Raw genomic sequence first — 14,069 nt, 5'->3', positions numbered from 1 at the left:
GTTCTGAAAATACTGTCTTGAAATGTTTGTATTTTTTTGATAATGGCATAATTATTATGTTGCTTTTTATGATCGCTGTGAAGGAGTTTAAATTTCTTTTTATTCAGTGAAATTTGATTATGTGCAATAATTAAAAATTCTATACCTATCCTATATCCAGATGCTTTCTTTTAGCCTATAGAACAATACTTTAGTTCGAAAGAATTGACGTTTTTCTCTAAATGCCATTCGGCATTAGCGCTTTTTCAATTAAACGTGGAATAATTCTCAATTTTTCAGACACATTTTGTATATTAATTTATAAATATTCGCGTAGTTTTATGCGAATAATAACTAATTGCTTCTACATTATTACAAAACAAATTGACATTATTATGAAATTCGAATTAATTCGTTTCATTTCTGTAAATTTAATCACCTTAAAAATTATAAATTAAAATCCATTGTAACTTATTTTTACGACCCTGATCTGATTCGCATTTCTAAACAAGAATTAAATTAATGCCATATTTATTTATATGTGAATATTTATTATCATTTTTAATCATTTTATTTGATAAACACTTGATTATTAAAAGCTGTTAATCCCAAAAAATGTTTTTCAAAAGTTGTTCTACAAATGCTGCTTTTTAAAAAAATTCAAACAGAAACATGAAAAAAGCGACGTTTTTAACACCAAAAAAAGAGCGATTCTTTTTGTTAAAATCTGAGTCAACAACTTGTAGGCACAGAAATGTAATGTTTATTAAGTCATAATTGTACGTATCAGCTCCCTAATGCAAACAAAAAAATTTCCAAAAGTAGTTGCGCGTTGATTTATATCTTTTTTTCCCCGGTTATTTTGACGGCTATCAAGGTTGTAGATTATCTATTTATTTGAATATTTGGGGTTATTTACTATACTTCTCAAAATTCTACTATAAATAATTTTTAATCATTTAAATTATTTACACTTTTTTTTCATTTTTGCACTTAATAAATCAGAAGTTTCCCTCATTTAATTTCATAATTTAAATAAATTTTCCTTCTTATTTTCTATTTTCCCCATGTTCTGAGGCATGGATCTGATAACGGCTCATATTTTTAGGAATAACAGCTTAATAATACATTAATTGAAATGTTCTTTCGGAATTACGGTCCTTAGAATTTCGCGTGGTGGTAGATCCATTCTTTCGCACCTTTTGAAAGCATTATTGTGCATTTTGTTTTTTAAATGAAGTTTTAAGATGAAGGCGTTTTATAAACAAACGGGACTGGCCTCCACTAAATTTCCTCTCATATTCCCTAACAAAAATATTATCCCCTCTCCTCTAACCCTAAATTGTGGATATTGAGGAAGACTATGAATGCCACAAGTGCTACGATTTTCATTTTTTAATAACGCACAGAAGCGTTCTTTCCTTCATAATATAGTAAAGAAATCCGTGTATGAATTTCGGACATTTTTTTTTGTTAGCCAATTGAAATCAAAATTTGATACAGCATTACAATATTTATAGCAATGTCACATATTATGTTTTTGAGTTGCCGCATTCACAAACAAGCGAAATGTTTACACACAGTCACATATTTAACTTAATATTAGATAACCATTTACACTTTAGATGCTAAAACTGTACACCAAATTTCATTTAGCTAACTGATTGCGCGCTTTATTTATTACGCTTAATGCATGCGTATGTTTGTACAGATAGACGATCAAACTCTTGTTTTATTTGATTTAAAATTGGATATGGGTCTATTTTTTAGATATTAAATCTGTTTTCTTAATTTAGCCAACTTTACATTTTGATATTATTTTCCCTTTGAACTTTATAAACTAGATTAACAGATATACTCTGAATAGATTTTATTCAAATTGAATTTTATTTGATTGAAATCTTCACATTTGTTGTAAAGTCTACACACCAAATTTCATGCATTTAGCTAAAAACTTTTTGAATTATCACATTCAAAATCTGACAGGCAGAGAAACAGGCGTTCATTCCAAAAAATGTCTTCAAAGGACTTAAGGAGATCTAAAACATAATTTCATTAAAATTTTGTTAACGATGACAATGCTTTGTATATACGTAAGTGAGAAAATATACAATGTTTTATTTTAGCTCCACATATTTTCAGCTATTTAATGTTTGAAACCAGACTTTTTAGTCTCCATCGCTCTAAATTTCAAAGATTCTTATTCATTTTTTTCTTTCCTTCTTGCTATTTTAGTTATTTTAAAGGATATGCATTAATATGCTTTTTATATATATTTTAAGACTGCGAATAAATTAAATATATTTTTAGACTTTTTCAATAAAATATGCTTTTTAATACTTTTTTTAGTAATTATGGGAACAAAAGGATAAATAGGCACTTATTTCAGTATAAAATTGTGATGCTCCGTCTATGTACAATATTCTGTCTATGTGTCTATGGCCAAAATACAAAGAGTATGAATTTTGGAATATGGTTTTAAACATTATATTTGTAAATGTATAGCCAAATCCGTTGATGGGTAGAATTGGTGTGTCTATATGAGCATGCTCAATAACAGTAAGTAGAAGCAAAGGAATGAATTTTAATTAATATATGATTTTGATTTCTACACCAAAGAGGCAGATTATTGAAATTTACTTATAATTAAACTAACCATCTGGTTATCTATGTTAATGGGAATTCAAGAGTTAAACGAATAGGCGTGGTACTTCCAAAACTTTCTCATATATTCTCCAATAAATAGTCATATTCCCTTCCCTTTCCTCCACATAAAATAGGGCGAAGACCTTGCATGGTATTAATGAAAGATAGATTAATATAGATCTTTGGCGTGAATCTATCGCGTGAATATGCAATTTGGACCCTTTTCGCCAATTCCTTGACGCCAACATTTAACATGAAACTATAATAATAGCCAGAAGATAAGATACCATATTTTATTGATTTACGTCATTCTATTTATGAATTACTGCGTTTACGTGCATGAGAAAATAAAGACCGAGATACAGTCAACTTCTGAACAGATTTGGTTCAAAATTTGATTAGAATCTATATGTTAGATGCTAAATTTGTGTACAAAATTTTATCTGCCTAGCTGTTTCCCTTCTGCAGTTATTGACTTCATGTGCATACTAGCATCCAGACAGTCAGGCATTTTAAGAATGGATTTCATTCAACATCTGAGAGAAATCTACTAATTTGATCATAATTCCATGTAACAAATTGCAGATGTATAGCGCAAAAGGTTTTTGAATTATCGTGATCAAAGACATACAAACCGACAGGCAGGCACTATGCCTAATGCATTTTCCAGGCTCGGGAGACCAGAAACGTGGAGATTAATCAAAATCTCGAGTTCGAATTTTTTGACGATTATAATACTTTCTCAATATTTCACATCAGGGAAAGTAAAAAGGCATCTAATTTGATAAATAAACTGTACCATGTAGTCTTAACATCCTTTTTCTTTTATCTGGTAAAGTTCTAGTCATCATCATCAACAACAAAAAAAAAAGATATTAAAATGCATGTTGAAATTTGTATGATACCAAACGCAAAACTATTCTTTAAGAATACGAAAAATGAAAAAAAAGGGGGCTTAAAAAAGTAATCCGAAATTTAATAAATTAATTAATTAAATAATTTTCATTTTTTCCCAATATTTTTTATGAATGGATTCAGGCTTGATTGAGATTGTTTTTGCTTCAGCAAATTTTAATACTATAAAATATGATGAATTAAAAAATTCAAATGAAATATTTTTAGTTAACAAAAGAAGGGGATATTTACTTAAATTTATTTTTCAGAATATTTCAAATGACTTCAGAGATTCCATTCAAATTAGTTTTTTTTTTTTTTTTTTTTTTTTTTCATGTCAACTGAAACCTAAATATTCTTCCTGGTTGAAGTTTTGACAGAGTTTTATTTGTTTCTCCCAGTTTAAAAAGAATTTGAGTTCAAAATTTTATTCGAATACTTAATAGATTAAATTTTATACATATATTTCAGATTGAAAACGTTTCCCACTTTAATTAATATAAATTTTACTGAAATTTCATATTTTTTTCACATGATGTTTAGCAAATTAAAAAAATTGCAGTTACGATTTCGATTTAAGAACTCATTCAAAATGCTTTGAATAATTTCAATACTATTTTTTATTATTAATACACTATTTTCCTAATTATCTTATTTTCCTTAAAAAAATTAATTGACATTGTTATGAAAATCGTCCGATACTTATTATGAATGTAGTCGAACAAGCAGGAAAATCGGAAACGATGCTTTATTCTAGCATCCCAAAAAATTCGAAGCATGAGTTACAAAAACACAGCAAGATGTACTCAAAAACAGAACAAAAAGAAAAAGTACAAGAAAACAAAAGATCACTAATTGAATGCCCGGCATTCAACTTCTGACAGTTTCACACCCTCATTGTGAGTAAACTCCAACGAAATATTTAGTCGCTTAAGTGGGGTATTTTTAACTTTCTGACAGGATTTGACATTTCATGGAATTCTCCAGAAGAATCATCAGATCTCGGTTTCTAACTGTCATAATTCTTGCATTTTCAAGAACCTTTATTTTCCTCTCCAAGATAGGGAAGAATATTGGTTCGGCTGCCAGAAAAGATATCTGTAAATTTCTCTTTCCAACCATGAGATTAGCATAGCAGGGATATGATATTGCAAATTCGTAACAAGACAGATTATCTGATTATAGTTGTCAGTGGTATTCATGTTTCTAAACAAAACCAAGTTACAGGTACACCAGTAACGATAGAGTCATGCAGCTTTATTCATTGTACATTATCAATTATTCTGTTCATCAAGCTTCAATTAGCAAACATTTAATAATTCATTTCTTCATTTACCAATAACAGCCGAGCTAATAACTTGAGTTTTCAACAGAGCATTTCATAATATACGAAATATCCGTAATTTCTTACTTAAACAGAGGTAATATTAAAAATATAGTGACTGCCTGTTTTCTAGCAAATTATTTATTTAAGTTGGTAAGTTATATAGTTTCCTTACAACTTAATATCATTTTATTTATTATTTATTTTGAAAGCAAATTTTCTTTCCATCTTTTCTAATATACATGTTTTTCTGTAAATATTGTAATATTTATTGTAAATATTTATAGGAGAGGTTCCGCTTCTTAACATTCATTGTCTATTTATTTTAAATATAAAATTTCTTACTTAATATTTTCTTATTAATCTGTACATTTTTTAAATTAATTTCACAGCTTATACACGTGTATTATTTGAGGCAAAAACTTTTTTTTTCATTGGGAACCATTTTTTTTTATTCTAATTATTTTATTTTAAAATCACATACTTTTATTTTTTAATCACATACATTTCTAAAAATCCTTCTCGCTTTTACTACTTTTCGAGCACCTTCGAAATACATTTTTTTTCCTTTCTTTCTTTTCTATTGCATATTGCATACAGAGAATAGAAAGAGAGTGCTAGAAGTTAAACGAAAAATATTACTTCTCAAGGTTTTATTATGACTTAATCTAATTGAATTTTTGAATTCGATAAATTTATAATTACTCTCAGTTGTTAAAAAACGGGAAAAAAATTATGTAAAAATGAAATGTTGAAATACATTCAGTATCCTGAAAAAGGATTTTAGCTTATCAAATAAGAATACAAGGAAAGGAAAAGGAAATATGAAGCACAGTTCTATCTGGCATCCCTGTTGTACATATCTTACGCTAAAGAATGAAATACATTCCTAGTGGAATTCCCCAAACTGTATCGAACTAATCGATAAACGATTTACATTTTTTTTTTTAGTAAAAGACAGATGGATACAATTTCTTCATTCATGTATTCAAGGAAATAGGAAGTGAGTTTTGTAAAGAATAAAAAAAAAAAAGAGAGAGAGAGAGATCGGTTGCGTCATTAAAAGCTATGTCATTGCGATGATTATGCATTTCATAGAAGGAAATGTAAAAGCATTAAATATGACGTTTCGGAAGATAAAAATTTACCAGACAGAAGAATATTCCTTTGTATAGATTCAATTACGCAATAAAATGATTTTTATACAAGTGAAAAATGTGTGTTTATACAGTGATACAGAGAAATGTGTGTTTATACACTAGTATAATTAATTCAAGATAAGAGACTTTGCGGTTCACCTCGCAGCTCATGGTGGTCAGATGGTAATGTCTAGACCTCGGAGAAAGAGGGACATAGGTTCAAAACCCTATTCCACAAAAGAACCCTCTCATATGGTAGCCTGGTTAACTCGAAATCTGAATTCATTAGTACGCGAAACGTTCTATCGGTGGTGTGGTGCGAAAGTTTGTAGAGATGGTGCCAGCTCAGATGACGTCCTCATCAACTGACTTGATTTCAGAATTACGACTCCCGTCCCAAAATAGTTACTTTGAAATCGGATTTAATATAACAAAACTAAATTAAACGAGGTTCAGTCCTATTAGGCCTTTTGTATGGGCCTATTTCACTTTTTAACATTTATTGTGTAACATCCATCTTAGTGTAGAGCTGAAGTTTGGAAAGAAAGTATGAATCCAATACCATTTTTGTCAGCTGATCATTCTTATAAATTAGGCAATCCGTACCAAAATAGCTCTCATGCTGTTTCAAAACAGGATATTAGTATAACTAAATTGGACTTAATTTTTATATAGAGGCACCAATTGTGTGAATGAGTAATTTAATTACAATAGTGCTTCATTTTGAAACCACAAAAAGAAAAATCTGCTTCAAAAATTTAGACAGTGGGCGCATGATAACATGTGCATTTGAACCAGTAATACTTTTTTCGAACATCAAGGATATCAGACGAGTTTTAGATCCTTCTGCCATTTAACTTGCAGTAGACTTGTTTACATTCTGGATCTTTGGTGGAAAACGATCTCGAAGCCATGACCTTCAAAATCTGAAGGATCACCAGGGTATCCAGGATTTATTTTGAGGCAACAAATATGGCTTAGGCTTTATTGTTATTTGCTACATTTGCTAATAAAGTAATCCATACTTTTAAGACGATATGGTGCAGAAAAAAAAGTACTATTGGTTATGTTTTGGTCCAATTTTTACCAAGAAACTGGTAACGAAATAGGTCACAGATTCGCAGGAATCCAGCCACTAAATATTTGGCGGTATCAGTTAAAGTTCCAAATACCATCATAATAAATAACTGCTTCTGAATTAAGCTATCCATCTCTCTTGATCATGAGAATTGAGTCAATTATTTCAAACTGACAACAAGATAAAATAAGGTAAGCTGATGAGTAGTCCTGAACCTATGCCAAAAACAAAACTTCACTAATCAGATGATCAACTTAATTCACTACACATCATATCGCATGCATTATATCACATGCTTATCTTACGGGAACATATATACTAATTCTCATTTCGATAAATTACCGCTTAATTAATGTTTTCAGGCTGTTACAGAAATCAATAAAACATTTCATTAGTCTTTTCCTGGTAACTATCAGCTGTCTAACAGAATAATTGATTTTCAAGCATTAGTGTCATTCATTTGTAGATGATATCAAAGAGAAAATAAAAATATAATCTCTTTAATGATGCTGTACTATTAAGACGATTCCTGTATGATTACGATAACCATAAGCAGCATTTTAACTCTAAGCAAACTAAAACCTATTTTAAATTTACATTTACATGCGATAGTAAAACTAATTTCCTTAAAAAAAATTAATGTGAGCTTGGAAAAGAGAATGTATATTTTTTGGTAATAGACACGAAAAATGTGTGTTTGTGTTGCAGAAGTAAAATTTCAAGCTTTGTCTGCGACTTTTAAAATATGTTGTAATGAAAGATTCCTTAACTCTTCATTCTTTGTAAGAATAATAGCAATTATCGGTGACAATAAAATAAGTAATTGTCAAAGGAGCCCCAAAATTAACACAAGATTTGAATTTGACCCCATTTGTGCAGTAAAGCGTTGGAACCCTATTACCATTTGAGAACTGACAGTTTAGAGTTAATTAAAATGAAGCGTTACACGATAGAACAACGTGTTTTTATTGTTGAACAATATTTCAAAAATAATGAAAGTCTGGTGGCCGCAATTCGAACATTTGAGAATTCCCCCCCCCCCCTCCAAATAGTTTGTTTTTACCACAATTGGATTTCATTTTTTATGGGGTCATTTGAAGTCAAAGGTTTGTACCAGCAATCCCATAAACAAGCGTGCATTGCAGGAGGAAACTCAACGCTGCATCAACGAAATTCAGCAGCATATATACAAAATAGTCATGAAAAATTTCGACAAAAGAGTGCGAATGGCCAACAAAGCCGTGCAGACCATTTACCATATGGATTATTCCATACATAACCTTATCCTGTGTACTTTACAATTCAATAAAAAATATAATAATTTAAAGAAAAAAAGTTTTTTTAATTAAAATCTTGCGTTTACACCTGGTTCTATCGTGTAACGCTCCTTTTTTACTAACCCTAAACTATCAGCTGTAAAATGTTTTTTTTAATAGTGTTGTCAAAACTTTACAGCACGAATGATGGCGAATTCAAATCTTGCGTTAATTTTGGGACATCCTTTAGTTATTAATGAAGCTCAAGCAATATATGACTTGTATTTTGTAATGATCCAAATAGCCATGTGTCAGCTATTCAATTGTTTTGATTTCCTTTACCTTTACATGATTGTAGCTGGAAAAACTTGAATGAAACATTATTATTAAAGTCTTGTTTAATATTTCATAGCCAATACAATCATCTGTGCAGCATAATAAAAGATATAGTAAAATGTCTTTGTTTTCTTGAATAGTTTTTCTTGTTTTAGGTTGAATATACGAATCGATTCGGCAGATAATTGATTTTCATCAAAATGTAAGTAAAAAAAACAAACAAACCTGCAAATACTCAGTCTTCTTTTTCCAATTATTTTATCCTTGAAGCATAAACAATTCTCTTTCTTAAGAAACACTGTTTAAGGATAATATTTTTTTTTTTTTTTGTAATTTTAATGACGTCAGTGGATAAAAATCACTTGAAAGTGCATAAAAAATAAATTCTGATTCTAAAACAAGAAAAAAAGAAGAGGTATAGGGGGGTAATTGCCACTGGTGAGTTATGGATTGTTTAAGAAACGCCAAATTTTTATATAGATTGAAAAAAAATTTGGTTTTAAAATTACAGGAAGGAATGCAAAGGTAGAATTGCTTAACAACAATAAGAATGCTAATATTATTTGAAAACATGCATTTTCGCATAAATCTTTTGCAAATCACCAACTGACATTTTTATTCTTATTTTCTTTGTCATTAAAAACGTATTAATTGGTCCATATGTTATAAATTTTAGTTTGATCCATATATCATAATTTTGAAATTCAGTGGAACCGATTCACTTAAAGCTGAAGTCAAATGGAAATGTAATATCTTTTTAACATCTAATTTCTCGATGCCTTAATTCTATACTAAGCCTTTTTTCCTCTAATGAGTTCTGCAATGTGTCCGAAAATTGCATTTACTCTATTTTACGATTTGTATGTTACGCTGTTTTCTTTATTGGAAATCTAACGATTCTGTTTAATTGATATTCCCATTTTCACATAATTCATTAGCTTTTTCCAGCATGTTAAAATCCAGCTGCACATTTGCACTGTATCATTATGATGGCCAGCATGAGTAGTCTCCATAAAATTTTCTTGCATACTCTCTAATAAACTTGTCTTACCAAAGAACGGCTTGCATGGCATTGGCATACAATAGTTAGGAAAAATTAACTTTTGGCATGAATTTAATTAATTCTACTGAATCTATCGGGTCATCATTGACGAGTTATTAGGCGATTAATTCCTAGCATGCGGTTACTAGTATTCAAAAATCGAATTTGCTCTTTAGACACGTTTTTCTCAATTGACTGAAACAAAAGTTTGACCCAAAATTGCACTTGTAGAAACAAAAACCCATGCCAAACTTGATATATTTAAGTCATTGCGTTTTTCAGTTACCACGTTTATATGCTTTTGAAACAGACCGACAGACTATCAACCCCCCCTCCTTTTTGGATTTGATTCAAAATTTCTCAGTTGTCTACACTATAGATGATAAATCTGTGTTGCGAATCTTATCTGTCTAGCCCTCTTCGTTTTGTAGTTATTGCGTTCGAACTTATATTCGAACAGCCAGAATGACGGACTTCCTCTGAGCAAATTTTAATCAAAATTCAATAGAAATCAGCAAATTTGGTTCAAAGATCGTATACCGAATTTCAACAGCAAGCTCGAAGCGTTTTTGAGTTATCTTTGTCACATACATACAGACAGACAGATGGACATTTTCCGGGAAAAAAAATGTGTTTTTCGAATTCAGGGTAGTCTAAAATGAGAAGATTCGTCAAAATATCGAATTCGAATTTTTTGAAGTTTACTATGCTTCCTCTATACTACATATACAAGAAATTAAAAATATTCGATTTATTTCATTTAATTTTTTTTATATTTTCCATCCTACTTGAGCTTAAAAATATCGCTGTTCTTTCTTAATATTTCTATCTTATCATTAGATAATTTATGTAATTTCTTTTTTAATACTTATTATCTATTTCTTTTTAGAATTAATATCGCAATTTATATATATATATATATATATATATATATATATATATATATATATATATATATATATATATATATATATATAAATGGCTTTGATTATTTAATAATGATTACCTAAAATATAGAATAAAGCTTTTGGCAATGTTTTTGATTTCTTTTAAATCAAGATTTAGGTTTCACAGCAACAAAAAAACAAAAACAGTCAGGCCGATTACTTGAAATTCTGTCCACTCTTCTTGTTAGTTGGAAGTTGTCTAAATGTTTGAGTAACGATGCCATCGTTTGATGTCATTACTGTGTTTTCATTTGCAATTATCGTGGAATTCGATCCATTTCGTCTGCGAGCAGCTTGTTTTTTTTTCTAGAAAGAAACACTTCCCTGAAATGAAAATCGTCTGCAGTTTTTGATTGGCCATTCAGAACACGTCTACCAAACTACGGACTGTAAAGAAAAATAGAGCTCCAGATCAAAATCAAATATACAGATTTCTTAAGCTGGAATCTAAGTTAATTTAGAACCTTATTCAACTAATTACATGGACTAAATGAACTTTTATTAAAATTCTTAGTCGTTTCCATTAATTCAAATCTCTTCAAGCATATAAGTAAACCTCGATTTCACTTTGTTATATACATGTAGGCAGATCAAATGCTTGCAATTACGAAATGTCATAAAAATAAAAAATAAAAATAATAATACTGAAATATCTTTAAATACCACATGAATATACGTGTAAAATATGAAGATTTTCCATTTCAATTAAAAAAATTTATTGTTTAGAAGATAGTAATACCAATCTAAAACTAACTAGCATATCTTGTAGAAGATTCTATAATGTTTTAAACATATTGGTCAATAGGATAGACTATGTAATTCTATCATCCCATATTTACAGAGTGTTTCAAAACTCTTAGAACAAAATATTAAATATAGATATCTAGAAAATCATTGTGCATACACCGGAAATTATCTGGTGGAAGTACAGTAACATATAATGACGCCAAGTACGAAGCACAGGCGACAAAGACGTAGTCAGAGCACAGCATTTGCAGAAATCTACATCTAAATAGCAAATCGCTATTAAAAATCCACGAGAACACATTAGCGTTCAGAATGAAGCTTGAAAATTCCTTCCATAATCAACATTCCATAAAGGTCATTCTTCTCTCATGTAATTACTCCGCCTTTTATAGCTTTCTAACTAAGTATAACATTTTCTAGATGGATCATCAACGCGCTAGCAAGCAGCAAGTTGCTGATTGCAAGTGTGTGTTGTCAGCAGAAGCAGCACAATGCCACTCAGTACTTAGAAATACATATCGTAAGATTTAGTCTCTTATAATCACCCAAAAGGATATGGTATTTTATAAACCTATTTATCTTGATTGCTATTTCTATCCTGATTGCTATTAGATATATCCCGAAATTCCGGCTTTTTTCAGAACCTTTATTTTTGTCTCAAAGTCGCCAAGTTTGTTGTCAGAGTCGGAGACATTGACCTGTCATTCATTCAACATCTATTTAGAATCGAAGTGAATTTCTCTTTTCAGCAAAGATACCAACATTGTAAGAAAAAATTACAGATTCATAGCATTATATAAAAAAAAGGATAATTATGGAATTGAGTTATTTATTAATCACTGTATCAAGTAAATATAAGTAGAATTTCTAAATATCATTTCTGAATTTATATTTACCCGTCATATGAAATATTCGGGGGCTAGTTAGAAAAAGAATCGCCTAATAAAGAACCCCCCCCATGTGATAATTCATGCGGAGAAGATAATATTGTTGAAATAACTGGGTTAGATAATCAAAACACAATTTGGTTAAAAACTATTTATTTCACTATATTTCAAAGAGAAAAATATTTCATGTTATTGGAATTAAAATTTCTTATCGTTTTATGAGACCTGGTGGATTTAGTAGTCATAATTTCTACTTCCGCTTATTGAGATAAATATATATTTTAGAAACTCGCTTAGCTAAATTGCTTATCTTAAGTATCTCAAAAAGATTTTTTTTCAGTCTCATAAATGATTATTTTTCATTACTCATTCATTCATTGATTCATTCGACTTACAAATTTTCATAAGATTTATGACAAAAATAGACGAAAAAAAAAAGAGATTTTTTTCAAAAGTTAACTACTTTTCAAAGACAGTTGTCTATTATCTATATATGAATATTTTTTATATCTTTATGGACCTTTATGAGCAATGCGTGCATTTTTTAAAAAATGCACCTCTAAAATAACTTTCAATGAATATGAACTTCTGACAGATGAAGAATATTTACTTCTGACAGAATCCATAATTTACAAAAGCTTCAATTTGGATTGAACTTTGAACAGATTCAATATGGAAGCTTTATCGATGTTTTGGAGTTTGTTTTGGTCTATAGACGTGCTACGATATCAGTAAATCATTAAAATAAACCCACATAAATGAGTAACATGTTTTTTATACCAAAAAGGAATATATATTCATTGAAAAGCATATTAGAAATATTTTACGTTTTATCATAAATGCTCTAATATTTTCTTGATTTTCTACAAATAATTAGCTGTAAATATCATAAATATTTCATATGTTGAAAAAAAATATTTTTCATTTTATAATCTTAGTTTCAGAAGATTTCTTATGCGCATGTCTCATTTCTGATTTTCAAAGCATTTGCATTTTATTGACAAACGACTGACGCATGTTTTTGCTGAAAGTAGGGCAGGGGAAATCCTTCTATGACCTAAATTAGATATTGATTAAGATCTGTTATTAGCAGCGCTCTTTTCAGAATAAAACCTGCATATGTTTTTTGACGGACACTCATAGAGTGTTTCTTAACAAATGTCCTTGATTTAAAAAAGAAATTTCAGTTTTGGAAAAGCAAATACATAAGTAACGGAAAAAGTTTCTATCTAGAAAAGAGTACTATACAAGCAGCAGCTATTGTAAAGGTGATATTATTTTCAGTTTATAATAAATGAAATTTTCTGAACTTTCTTTTATTTTTATTTCATCTACTCATTAATAGATGAAATAAATTATTGTAAAATTGGTGCTGAGATTTTCTAAGACTTGCATTCTCTCTACAATTTTTAAAGAGAAATAAGCCGAATTTTGCAAAAGGTTTTAATTTGGCTCTCCATTTTTCAATGAAAGAATCATATGACTAAAATCATATGACTAAAAGTGACATTGAATTTCATCAATTTCCAACAGTTAGAAATTTTTTTAGATTTGTCACGCTAATCTAAAAAAAATCTGATCCCCGCTAATCTAAATCCGCATTCACAATAAGATCCGCAGTATGAATCAGAAGGATTTCTTCTTTAAAAGCAAGAAATTAAGTACTAAGCAAAAAATTATTCTAATACTGAAAAATAAATAAATAAAAGTTTCGCGGAGACTACTCTAGCTGTTTGCTTTCATTTTATTAATAATAGTCATGTTCTTAAACATATTCAGATTAAAATCAATTAT

This window comes from Argiope bruennichi, chromosome 1 (assembly GCF_947563725.1).
Source record: "Argiope bruennichi chromosome 1, qqArgBrue1.1, whole genome shotgun sequence".
Taxonomy (NCBI): Eukaryota; Metazoa; Arthropoda; class Arachnida; order Araneae; family Araneidae; genus Argiope; species Argiope bruennichi.
The sequence above is the reverse complement of the archived record's forward strand: the minus strand, read 5'-3'. Positions refer to the sequence as shown.